We start from the raw sequence: 13,784 nt of genomic DNA, 5'->3' as shown, positions 1-13,784 counted from the left end.
TGAGGGTTAGGGTTAGGGTTAGGGTTAGGATTCGTGTTAGGGTGAGGGTGAGGGTGAGTGTTAGGGTTAGGGTTAGGGTGAGGGTTAGGGTGAGGGTCTGTGTAAGGGTTACACAGGGAAGGGGGAGGGGAGAAATGAATAAAACTAATAACCCAAATTTCTACCTGAAGAAACTAGAAAAAAGAAAGCTAAATAAAACCAAAGTAAAGAGGGGAGCATGTAAAAGAAATAAATGGAAAATGTAAGAAAAATAACATACAGTGCAAATCAATAAAATAGAAACTAAAAGAGGAAACAAAATTAAATCCCATACCTGATCACTAAAAACTTATCAAATAAGCCTTAGCAAAACACTGTGTGTGTGTATGTGTGTGTGTGCGCGTGTGTGTGTGTGTGCGCGCGCGCGTGTGTGTGTGTGTGTGTGTGTGTGTGTGTGTGTGTGTGTGCCTGCACGCGTGCACATGGGTGTGGGTGTTTGTATGCAAGCACAAGATTTTGAATTTAAGACCTCATGCTCTTGTGTGGCTTGCTTGCTCACAACTGGCATTCTACTCAAGCTCACATTTCTAGCCCAGACTTTTTGCTGGTGTAGATTTTTCTGCCCTGGCTGGTTTCAAACCATAATCCTCTAGATCTCAGCCTAATGAGGAGATAGGATTATAGGTATGAGCCAGTAGACCAAGCATACAAAACTGTTTTAAAAATGAAAAGAACATACAGATACAGTGGCTCATTTCTATAATCCTAGCTACTCAGGAGGCTGAGATCTGAGGACTGTGGTTCAAAGCCAGCCTGAGCAGGAAAGTCTGTTAGAAAAGTATCACCGAATATTAAGCACCAAAAGAGCCAAAAGTTGAGCTGTGGTTCAAGTGGTAGCAAAAGGCTAGCTAGCTGGCCTTGAGCACAAAAGCTCAAGGATAGTGCCCAAACCCTGAGTTTAAGCCTCAGACCAGCACAAATTAAAGAAAGAAAGGAAAAAAGAATGAGTGAGAGAGAGAGAGAAAGAAAAAAGAAAGAGAAGAAAGAAGGCAGGCAGGCAGAAATCATTAATTTCATAATGTGAGTAGGGTTAATTACAGTTACCAAGGACAATGAAATAAAGGAATGTTATGAATAATTGAATAATTATTTGAAATGATTTTTATAACTTCAATAAATATTTTCTTGAAAGGAAAAGCTAAAAAAATTAAACAAAATGAAGTGAAAAACTCAATAGTTTCATATCTATTGATCATCATCCTCCAGGCCTAGATGATTTCACTGAAGAATTGTCATATACTTAAGAAAGAAATTACAGTAACCGTCTAAGATTTTAGAAGACATTATGACTAAGAAGGTTTTACCCACACATAAGACCAACTCTTAACTTTCAAAAAGGAATCACGTAACTCATACCAAAAGATGAAGGGTATATTTAATACCTAACTAGATGTAGGGAATAAAAAACTTTGACAGATGCAATCTTTATTCATAATTTAAAACTCTCATTCCAAAAAAGTAGAGTGGGTGACACAACATTGAACATAGGAGCCTCATTTTAATGATCATATCCTTGATAATGAAAAAAGATTGTTTGTAAGAAGACAAGGCTGTCTCTCAACAAAAGTCGAAAGATATCAAAGACATTCCCTAGATGAGCATTTTATATTTGTAGACTATGTGATTTTTTTTTCACACAGAAAATCATGGGAAATCTACTAAACAACTAATAGCAACAACTGAATTTAGCAGTAGCTTAATGTTCAGGTCAATATATATAAATTAGTAGTTTTATGTATGTTAGTAGCAAAGCCTGAAAATTTTTTTTTTAAACTTTTAATTCTATTTGAAAATACCATCATAAAAGAAAAAATACTTAAGATGCACTTAATTTTAAAATGCTCAAAACTTCTATTGTAAAAACTACAAATATTGCAGAGATCATAAAAACCTAAATAAGCGAAGATCTATATCATGTCCATGGATCAGAAGACTCAATGTTGTTAAAATACCAGTTCTCCTCCACTGATCTTTAAATTCATCCAAGTTTATACTGAGATTTTTGGCAAGGTGATTCTAAAACTCCTATAGCTATTCATATAAAATAGAACAATTTTAAGATAGGACAAAGTACATAAATTCAAGACATAATACAAATCTACAGTAATTAAGACAGTATGTTGCTAGTATGAGGATAAACTAGCACATAAACTAGAACATAATAAATTCAAGAAATGGGAAAACACTTATATGTTCACTTGACTTTTCATAAAGTCACCAAAGCCATTCAGTGGGAAAGAAAAATATTCTCACCAAATAACATTCACACAACTAGATATCCACATAAGGATAAAATAAAAGTAAAAGAGAGAAAAGAACAATGGAGGGAGAGAAGGAAAAAGATAGAAGAAAGCGAGAGAAAAACATTAATTGCAATGTCAAAACTATAGGTGACTATAGCCATTACCTTGTTGCAGATAAAGCTTTGATAATAAAACAAATAATACAATTATTTCAATGAGTAAAAGATTTGAAGAGACTCAGTAAAAGATAAATTCAGTTTTTTACACCTAATATGTAACAGATATAACAGACACAGATAAGGAAGGAGGGGAGGAAGAAAGATCCTTATGAATCTGACATCTCAAAATGTAACAAATGGATATGGTGATTATTTTAAGTTAAAATCATTTGCAGTTCTGTAAATTTAGAAAGGGTCATTCAGCATGAATTTCCCTACATGCAATAATCCATAAAAATTATTTCTGGAGGTATATCACAATCACCACAATCACCAGTTACTGCTAATTTTGGCTGCCATAAACCTAAATAAGCACTTGAAAGTAACACTTACCTTCCATTAGATTCTCTCCTTGTGCTCCATATATCTATTAGTAACATCCCTAAATGTTATAATCCTAGTCTATATAGCCATTTGTCTTGTTATTCCTTTATAGATTTATTGTTCCTTGTTGAAAAAGCGGGTATCAACCAGTGGTCATTTCTTTGGCCTTCATTCCACATGTACATGTAAAAATGGATAAAACGTGCTTTTGTTAGTACGCTCCTATATTCACTTAGTTAATATAGACAAGAAGCCCATCTGAGAACTAAACAGGGATAAAGTAGATCTCTCCTTCGTCTACAACATAGAGACTGATTAGACAGATTGGAAGGACACTAAGAGAAGCAATAATGGCCATGAATTCTAATGACCATTACCCAATAAAAAAGAAACAAAGCCTTTGGAAAAGGCTGTCTCCAAGGTAAAAGTAGGGTATATACAAAATAAGTCTGAAACATTTAGCTTTATATTCATAAATATATAGAATTCACTACTGCAGTGCCCCTTAATATAAAATGTCCACTAATACGTAGAGAAATACTAATAAAAATTATCAGTTTGTGCTAAAACTAGTAAGTGTATGATTTAAAACAAAAGATATTCACATAATCTCAGAATATCTCCCTATAAATTAACATCAAAGGGGAAATAATTATTTTGAAAAAGAAGAGCTTAACATATATCACCATTAACAAATGATTAAAATTAAAATCTGCAATTTTGGGGCTGGGAAGGTGGCTCAGTGGTAGAGTGCTTGCCTTGCATGCAGGAGGCCCTGGGTTCGATTCCCCAGCACCACATAAGCAAAAAGAAAAAAAAAAGCCGGAAGTGGCGCTGAGGCTCAAGTGGTAGAGTGCTAGCCTTGAACTGAAGAGCTGAGGGACAGCATCCAGGCCCAGAGTTCAGGCCCCACGACCGACCCCCCCCAAAAAAAAAAATAAAATAAAATAAAATCTGCAATTTTGAAATAGATATCATTTGTTTCTTGATATGATTCAGTGAAAGGGATCTAACATCACTTCTGATAAATTCCTGCCCAAATTAGCCAAAATCTAACAAAAATCATCCTCATTCTTTGTGACAGACATTCTATTAAGGTCAAGAAAAAAAATATAAAAGACCCAAGCACTTTTAAAAGGCTGAAGCACTGATGTTAAAGAACATTACAACTAAGCATAATATATGATTCTGAATAAATTCTAAGACAGGAAAACTTTTCTCTAATAAAATATTTGGAATAACCTTTGTCTTCTTTGACCTTTTCATTAAACAGCATGGACCTTAGTCTTTGAATTCAATAGTATGGTATCATTGTCAAATTTTCCTAGTAACTATACAGTAGCATTATGGACACTGTTCTTAATAACTACATACTGAAGTATTTAGTTACTGAAGAAGTGATGTTTGCATCTTATTTCAAATACTGGGGAAAATAGACAAATAGATGAGAAGAATGATAAGGTAAGTGAGGCAAAAAAGAAAATAATTGGTGGGTCTGGTTAAATAAATGGTTTGTAGGAGTTGTTATTTGCCAAAATAAAAAGTTACTGTTAATCCCAGAAAGTTTTCAGTAATTATGTAATTATCTCAAAATAAAAAGTTACCAGAAATAACACTTTAGAGCTAGATCTGGTGGCTCACATCTCTAATCCTACTCAGGATGTGGCTGATGGGAGAAATGCAGTTGAAGGCCAGCCTGTGCAAAAAGTTCATCAGACCTGCATCTCAACCAATAAATGCTAAACATAATGGTGAGTGCTTGTCATCCCAGCTATGTAGAAAGCATAAATAGGAAGAAAACTGTGAAGGACTGGCCAGATATAAACATGACACCCTATTCAAAAACTAAGACACAAAAAGGGCCAAAAGTATAACCCTTTTTGAGGGCCCTAAGTTCAAGTCCCAGTATCACAAAAAAAAAAAAAACTTTTTTTAAAAATGCTTTGAGCAGAGCTCTGGTGGCTCACACATAAATCCTACCAACTCAGGAGACTGAGATCTGAGGATCACATTTCAAAGCCTCCCTGGGCAGGAAAGTTCATGAGATTCTTGAGCTCTCAAAAGGTGAGTGCTAGGCTTGGCGAGGGAGGGGGAGGGGAGTAAGCTCAGGTATAGCAGGACTCACAACAACAACAAAAAAATTGTTTTAAAATAAAGCCCAACCTAACATATTAACCCCATCTAATCAATTAAGAAGGCTCATTGCTAGTGAAAAATCAAAAGATTTTTAAGTAGTCAGGCTGGGAAGGCGGCTCAGTGGTAGAGTGCTTGCCTTGCATGCCTGAGGCCCTGGGTTCGATTCCTCAGCACCACATAAGCAAAAAGAAAAAAGCCGGAAGTGGCGCTGTGGCTCAAGTGGTAGAGCACTAGCCTTGAGCTGAAGAGCTGAGGGACAGCACCCAGGCCCAGAGTTTAGGCCCCATGACCAGATCCAAAAAAAAAAGATTTTTTAAGTAGCACTTCTGTATGCGATTAATTTGTAACAAAGCCTTACAGACAGGTGCAAACAGTAAATCTTCCTCTGCAACCCAGAGCTCATTGTTGAGTATGAGTTTTGGTACATGTAAAAAGGACTATGATTCCTACAACAGTTTGAAGTAATGGTGGTATTGTTACTCATGCAAGTTGGCTCTGGGAATAAAGTGGCTGCAGCAGCCAAGAAAAATCATTTTTACTTGCATTATGAGCATGAATTCTACTTTCTTGGCCTTTTACATCTCTTTGTGGAATTTATGTTTCATTATTTTTAAGACCTGTGGTAAGAATACAAACCCTTCATCTCCATAAATATTGTCCCCAGCTTCTCACTTGCTTATTCACATTTCTATAGTATTCTTTTCCCTTAGGGAATATTGATGTCAAACCTACTTTAGATGTCAAACCTACTCATCTTTCTGCTATGTCTACAGTCCTGCTCCATATGAAATACAAGGCCACAGTTTGAACTTCCCACATTCATTCTTCCCTCTGCAGTGTACCACAGGATGTTTGACTGGCTCCACTGTATTCAGCTACATGCTTGATCTTTCCAACAGACTTGAAACAGATGTCTGTGGATAAAAGTAAGAAACCTCCCAGTGGCTCCTGCCAATTTTTGCTGTAGCTAGAGGGACAGGCAAATTCTGATGGTCCTGATCAGAGCTGCCCAGCATGAAAGCAGTTTTTCTGGAGGATAAGCCTTGAGGCAGTTGGTTCTGTCTGGGGTTCCACCACTGCTGCTCATGCTGTGGGCTATGCTTGTGAGGCTATCCTAAAGGAGGGTGGTCTCCCACTCCAACCAGCTGGAGATCTAGCAGACACTTTGTTCAGCTGGCTTTCTGCCTGAATCCTGATTCTCCCCATTATTCTGACTTCCTGTTAGGGGAGAAAACAAAGGTGAGAATGGAATGGAAGGCTAGCTACTTTGGACTAGCAGAATGCCTAGTCTCTGCAGGGATGGTAGCTTCAAAGGTAGAGTCTGCTAAAGACAAAGCTTCAGCTGACAGTGTAGCTCTCCAGCTATGGTATTGTATAGACCAGGAGCTGAGAGCTGGACTACAAATGAGTCCAAAATCTCAAGCCATTTTCAGTTGATAAACAACACAGATTCAGCTCAGGGGTCAAGGTAGTCAGGGAGTGGGTTCAATGCAGTTTCAGTTCGACTTCATGACCTACCTTTGTCCCTGGGTTCCTGGGATTTCCTATGAAGTGTCTCTCTCACTAGGATTGGGGATTAGAAATATCTTTAATGTTTTCATACTCTGTAGACACATAAAAGGAAACATATTATAATCTTCAGTAACTGTGTCTATACTGCTGCAATATTCTGCCCATTAAAAGGCAGTGATCCGGTCATCAGAGAGGATAACTCCCAGGCTCTCCCAGGGCCAATGTACCTTTGGCCCAGAAAAATTGTGGGGTATCATAACGGTGACTATAATAGGAGTTATCTAGCTTGTTTCCAGAAATGAGTCCACTGCAGTCTCTTGATGACCAAGTTAGCAGCCACTATGATTTAGTTAAGTACCTCCAAAGGTCAATAAGCCCACTTGTTAGCCAAGATGAAGTTACTGGGAGGTTTGATGAAACTTTAAAAGGTGGAGTCTGATGAGAAGCCCTTAGATCATTGGTATATGTCCTCAGTGGAGATTGGATTCTATCTTTCTCTCTCTTTTTGTTTCCTGGCTTATGAAATAATCAGTTTTGTTCCACCACTTACTTCTACCAAAAGCTCCTGGCCAAAGGCCCAAACAATGGCTCTGTGTGATCATGGACTACAACTTCCAAAATTGTGAACCAAAACCAATTATCTTTAGAGTTATCTCAAGTGTTTCAAAGTAATGAATGAAAGCTGATTAACACAGATGGCAAAACATGGAGTATTAAGATGGGAGGGGATGGAATCAGAGGGATTATTGGGATGTGATAGGGTACCTGCTCCCCAACTGGGGTTGTCCCATCAAGCTGACAACCTATAAGTGACACTTAAGAGTCAGATTGTTCCTCTCCAGGGCTCTGGTAACAGCTTAATCTCAACCTCAAACAGAAAAGAAGAAATGAAGGATGGAAGAGAGGAAGGAAAAGAGGGAGGGAAGAAGGGAGGGAAGGAAGGAGGGAAAATAAGGAACAAAAGAGAGGGGAAAAGAAGGAGGGAGAATGGGAGCCCAAAGGGCTTTTTGTGTGTGCTGGAATATTTAATATATAAAGTAAGGCAAGAGAGGGAACGGACACGGTAAGGTACATTATTAACATCTGTGAAGCTGGGTAGAAGCTAGCTAGCTTCATCAAATTTTCATTTTAGAGTTTTTCCTAATCCTTGGAGCAGATCTCTCCCCATCATGAAACACAGAACTCACTCTGTCCACTGGGGTAGCCTTAAATATAGAAGTTACAGCTGTGGGTCAAGAAAGTCGTCTACTTCTTTTTAAAGCCAATAAAAGCTGGGCCTCAACCTCTATCAAAATTCTTTGTTTTTATTTTTCTGCAGTTTGAATATGATATGCATAAGAATAGGTTTTAGGATTTGCCTGCTTACTATTAACTGGTCTACCTAGATCTAAGGTTTGATGTCTATCATTAATTTTGGAAAAATGTCAGGCATTATTTCAAATATTCTTCTGTTCCTTTATCTTTTCCTTCTAGAATTCCCATTATACACATATTATACTTTTTTAAACTGTCCCACAATTCTTGGATATTCTGATCTGTTTCTTCAGTCTTTTTGCTCTTCCAATTTTAGTTTTAAAAGTCTCTATTGATATTTCTTCAAGTTCACAGATTCTTTTTTCGAAATTTAATTTTTGATGAGTTCATCAAAAAGTCCATTAAAAGCATTCATAATGTCTGTTTTTGTTATTTCTATTATTTTTGTGTTTTTTAAAATTTCTACTATTTCCTCAAACTTTCCATTCGTCTATATATATTATTTACCTGTCAATAATTATCTTTTTTACATTTGGGCCTCTTAACACATAATCATAGTTGCTCTTCATTTCTGGTTTCACAGTTTCTTCAAACTGTGTTTTAACATGCACTGCAGTTTTTGTTGAAAGGTGAATATGAAAAGCATGCTTTTTTAAAAACCACACAATTCTTTTGCAATATTCACTTATAAATCTCAATATATGCCTGTTTATTTCTCAAAATTCAGGGCCAGCAGCCTCCTCTGTGACTTTAATTGTCTAATGGACTTTAAAGTTGATGATTTTCAATTTATTCCCCTTTTCTTACTGAGAAAACACAAATGGTAACCTCCAAAAAAATACAAGAATTTTTTTTAAATACTTAAATGAGCTGAACTAATGTAAAATTTAGAAATAAAATATACTCAATTTTTGGCATATGAGGATAATCTAAAAATTAAAGTTATTTTAATGGAGTATATATCAACAAAATCAGAAATTTGTAGAATGTTTTAAAATTCACATTGATCAAAAAATTAACATAAAATATAATGCAATGTATTCACTTGGTTAGTTTTCTATTTAAAGAAGTACCACTTTAAGCCTCAACAGAATAAGGCTTTGGCCAACATGTTATTTCATCAGACTACAGTGTTTTGTAAGCTTCCTTTTAATAATAACTTCACTTAATATCATACTCTTTTTTTTTTTGAGCTCAATATATTTTGTTACCTTTTTTTTACTGTTATTGTAAAGGTGATGTATAGAGGAGTTACAGTTACATAAGTTAGGCAATAATTAAATTTCTTTTTGGACAAGTTACCACTTCCCTTGCTCTCTCCCAGTTTTTCCTTCCCATCCCCCCAACTACAAGTTGTATAGTTAATTTAATATCAGATTTCTATTGATGATTAAAAGCAGAATGCCAATCTCTGTAAAGTTCTTTTCCTCTCTTTATTGGCTGTCCCTAACTCCTTCACTGCTTCTAGATGACCACCACTCTTTCCAGATCTCCTCCTGTGATAACTTTTGTTCAATTCCCCTAATGACAAAGTTCTTAAAGATGCCCAAAAGTTCCATAAAGTCTAGATGCCTCTCACAAATCAGAAAGAATTTGGAGCTCCTTATACTCTTTCTCCAAGACTGAGGTTCTCTACTATGGCATTAATAATAGTTTGGACAGGACCATTCTTTGTGAAAAAGACTGTCTTAGGTTGCAAGATGGAACAGCATGCCTGGCTTCTATCCACTAAATGCCACTAGCTCAATCACTAGTAATGATCAAAAGTGTCAAATGACAAATGTTACCTCCCATTAAGAATTACTGCTCCAGGGGTTAGAATATGCCCAGAGATTTGAGTGTTTTTGATAAACTTACCACTTAATGGGACCTATACCACCATGGCCAGAGGGAAGAGTAGAAAGCAGATCTCAGGGTATAACTGACCTTTCCCCTCAAACTCACCACCATGATCTTCCTGGACATCATGTCCTCTTTATGCTCACCTTGGTCACAAAAAAGAAAAAAAGGCTTACCTCCTGGTATTCTACATAATCAGACACTAACCCTTATATAGTCTAAACTATCCCTTTCCTGATTCTTTGCTAAAAATAGATTCAGACTCTGGAGGAGCTCATGGCTGTGATGGCTTCCATTCTTACATCTGTGCCCAGACAGGTAGGTGTGGTGTTAAACAATGAACCAAAGTACATTTACAAAAGCTAATACGTGGTTCCTTGTGATTTCCTTAATCCAAAAATAGGACAGTGAGAACTATCACTTTTAATCAAGTTTTATACTGCTATGCTGGATACAAAGCATAACAAACAATAAATCCTGAGTCAAAAATCAAGCTAAAATTTTAAATTGATCATAATTTATTTGCAATTAGCCAAATTAGAACCATTTTTACTAAATAGGGAACTAGAGGTCAAAGTGAGTTTTTTATTGTATTATAATTACAGAACAAGTGTTTCTAAATGAATAAGGAAAGTTTTTTAATTGATTGTTTCGCTTCCATAATTGCATTAAAAAAAAAACAGAAAATTTGTTTAGGCTTTGAAGTGACTTATTTACTCTTTCAAATAACTAGGATTTGGGCCATATTTGCTCAGTAAAGTTCACGTATTATATTTAAATATATGTGTGTGTGTGTGTGTGTGTTGCACAAAATGTGCAATTAATACTTCTCAAAGTCTAACACTAAAAATGAATCTGGCCTATAATGGAAAGAGAAATCTACAAAACACAACAAAAGCTTCAAAAATACCTTGGGTAAGTGAGTTAAAATGTTTCTACTCACACTCCTTTCCAGATCAAAAAAAAAAGCCTCTTCTTGCCAGCAACAGGAATGAATGCTCTCACTTTTTCCCCCATACTCTACCACTAATTCTAAAGCTGTGTGTCAAAATCCTAGTCTTTGTATCAGTAACAGTTTTTACACTTTCTGATGCTTCAACATGTTGGAATCCTGGAAAATGAGAAAGAGATTGCGTCTCTGAGAGTTAACTAATTTCAGAAACACACCTGAAAGCTAGCCAATTTGGAGTCCACAGTATTTTAGTCAGCCTCCTGCAGTCAGGGACACTCCTCTCAGTTTTAAACACCCTAACAATACTAGACAACTGAAACCTATCCCTGTATCCTAGAGCCCTGGGAAATTACTCAAATTATTCAATCCTTAATTTTCTCAGCTTGCCTACCCTGCCTAGCCCGTTCCTTCCATGAATACCACAATAAAGGCTCGACACATGCCTCTCCCTCTGGTTCTATCTGCTTCAGGACCTGTATCTTGATGGTTCCTGGGTAGTTCTGTATGGTGTAATATGACATAACTCCTCTGCTCTGAAACTGTGAGTAATCAACTATCTTTCAACAGCAATTGTCTCTGACTATGTTTACTTCACCGTACCTGGACAACAAACTCTTAAGTTAAAATTCTTCCCTTAAAACTTGGAGGTGGGAGAGGGGAAGGTTAATTATACAGGCCCATAATCCAAGCAACTCTAGAGGCACAAGCTAGAAGACCTCAAATCTAAAAAAAATTATATCTGACTATTGAGTAAGTGGAAGGTAATCAGGAATAGGGAAGGAAGACATGAATAAGGGGAGGACTGGGGATGCAGAAATAAAGTGTGTTAGATGCATATACTAATGTGCCAAAATGAAACCCATAATTCTACAAAATATGCACAAATAAAACTAAGAAAAATATTTTAATAATGTTATATGTTTCAAGTATGGCTTCATATGGACTTGTTATGAAAACAGATTTTCTATTTAATTTTTTAATAAATGAATTTCACTTAGTAAATTTAAAAAATCAACAATTCTTCCCTTTTTAACCTTTTCTGGACCAGAAAAATCAATGTGCACCCACCCTTTTCACCAAAGGTTGGGGTCAGAGGAAGAAGTAAAAAGAAAGCAAAATATATTTAGAATTTTTTTAACTCCTTTAAGTGCTTTAGGGAGATCTAGACAAAGTAACAGTGTTGTCATTTATCAAATGATTTTAGACAGACAGAGGCAAATCCAACACACCTGATCTCTGACTTTTCATGGATTCACAAGAAGGTGCTTTCCCCATTCTAGAAGAAATGGGTACCATGTTCCACCATGGTTTCTCTTCTCTGGGACTCTGTACAAAAGACAGACAGGTTTCCCTGGTAGCTTCAATTCCATAGCTTATAGAGATCTTGACTCCTTAATTAGTAGGTGAAAGTCGTGTGGTCAGGAACAAACAGGCACTTACTTGCCTGTATTTAAAATATTATTCTGTCTTGGGAGGGGGGGAGTTCAGTGATAAAGCACACTGGTAGAATCACTGAGACTCTAGTTAATCCCTATACCAAGCCAAATAATTACTTTTTAATAGAAAATAAGAAACAATATGAATAACATTATAAATGACATAACTAGCCACAAAACAATAAGCAATCTGTAACATTAAGCTAACCATCAATCAATGATAATAAAATAATTAACTGAAATATAGTAGATTCAAGGGAGAACTCAAATAGTATAATCCCTTAGAAAGGCAAAGTCAAAGCCCAATAAAATAAGCACCAAGAAATGAGTACTTGAAAGAGGGAGAGTGGGGTCAAGGGGCTAGATGTAGGTGAGTGAAGAGAAGTGTGAGGACACAGTCAAGAACTCAGTATACACACACACACACATACACACACTACAAAATTAAGAAAAGGAAAGGGGTGACATGAGAGAAGTAGGTGAGAATGTCAAAGTTGAAATAGGTGGCACTGATCAAGATGCATTATATTCATAAACTGCTTTGTTAAATGGCAACTACTTTATACCACTACTCAAAAATATGAAAAATACATAACTAAAAATAAATAAAAGAAAATGAAAAATATAAAACTCAGTCATCTTAGCTTAAACAGTACATTTTATTCTACAAGCTTTGTTTTCTTCTTTAAATAAAGAGTAAATACATCTGGCTTTATGTCATCTCCCCCTTTTCCTTGTTTTAGGCACAGAAATAAAACCAGGAACTGCAGCAACCTCTTATAACTATATGAAACAAGTACTACACTATACTATGACAAAATGTTAAGACAGAAGCAACCTATATTCTCCATTACGTGGCTACACTACTGCATGAACCTCTGGATTAAATACATATAGACATTGTGCTAAGTCCAAAAGGAGAATTCTATTTGTCTAAGCTATCATCTGTCAAATTTCCTCTTACTTGCAACCAAATGCATTCCTATTTAGTACATACACAATTTGACAATACTGTGTATTAGGTGTGTGCATACAAGTGTGAGAGTGTGTGTGTGTGTGTGTGTGTGTGTGTGTGTGTGTGTGAAGACCTATCTTAAATAACAATACTGTAACTCTCTCAAAAGAAAAGTATGTATCCCATAAAATTCTATTAATACTGATTAAAATTCAGCAGAGTATGACAGTTTATCAACGGAAACACAGGTCCACACTAAGAATCTATCATATTGATTTTCCTTTTTAAAGTGAAATAGCATTTCACTTTAAAAATAGCATTTCCCATGCCTGTGCCTCTTATTTTTACAATTTATCATATTTAACAGACATGTATCTATTTTCAATTTTAGAGTCAGTAGTCTTATTTTGCATAAAAAAGTGACAAAGTGGTTTGCAAAGGTATTTAAAAAAGTTTTCACACTAACCTAATAAAAGCTTCAAGAACTCGAATTTTCTTTGCATGCTAAATGTTAGATGTGTTTCTGTGTTTAAGAGATTCAGTTGCTATTAATATTGGAAGATGATAATTCCTATTATTTATTCCTTTATTTAACCATGTTTTTTACTTGAAATATTCCAAGTATAGAAAAATTGGTGTGATTGTTACGTTTACACTGAGACTTTGTTGTGTCAAACTTGAGAATAGTGTGAAACATATCAGTATTATAATTCCATAATGATGGGTATTCAAATAAAAATAGCATTACTTAATAATAACACTGTAAGAGTTTGCTTGTTTAGTACTTAGTATGTCCAAATACTTTTCTATGTCCTTCAATGAAATAATTCCTAAAACTCCTGCTCAGTTGGTCTGATAAATCCCTTCTCTAATACC

At 35.8% G+C, this 13,784-nt stretch overlaps 1 protein-coding gene and 2 non-coding genes across 4 annotated transcripts in view; 2 read left to right on the top strand and 1 right to left on the bottom strand.

The window, feature by feature from the left end:
- The window catches only part of Exoc2 (exocyst complex component 2), a 193,583-nt gene that overhangs the window by 164,523 nt on the left and 15,276 nt on the right, over positions 1-13,784 (bottom strand). Inside the window, exons 1-2 of one of the 2 annotated variants that reach the window (XM_042680325.1) lie at positions 6,479-6,564; positions 2,834-2,990 (exon numbers count right to left, since the gene is read on the bottom strand). The exons of the other annotated variant lie outside the window; for it this stretch is intronic. The gene's annotated coding sequence lies outside the window, so the exon portion shown is untranslated. Of the gene's footprint in view, positions 1-2,833; positions 2,991-6,478; positions 6,565-13,784 lie in introns of those variants that run through there. 2 annotated transcript variants of the gene reach the window in all.
- Trnaa-ugc lies at positions 3,558-3,622 on the top strand. Its single transcript has one exon. It is a non-coding gene; the product is annotated as a tRNA-Ala (tRNA).
- On the top strand, positions 5,280-5,402 carry LOC122108443. Its single transcript, XR_006147574.1, has one exon. It is a non-coding gene; the product is annotated as a small nucleolar RNA SNORA40 (small nucleolar RNA).

Source organism: Dipodomys spectabilis, unplaced genomic scaffold (assembly GCF_019054845.1).
Source record: "Dipodomys spectabilis isolate Male_0828 unplaced genomic scaffold, ASM1905484v1 ptg000059l, whole genome shotgun sequence".
Taxonomy (NCBI): domain Eukaryota; kingdom Metazoa; phylum Chordata; class Mammalia; order Rodentia; family Heteromyidae; genus Dipodomys; species Dipodomys spectabilis.
The sequence above is the reverse complement of the archived record's forward strand: the minus strand, read 5'-3'. Positions and strand labels throughout refer to the sequence as shown.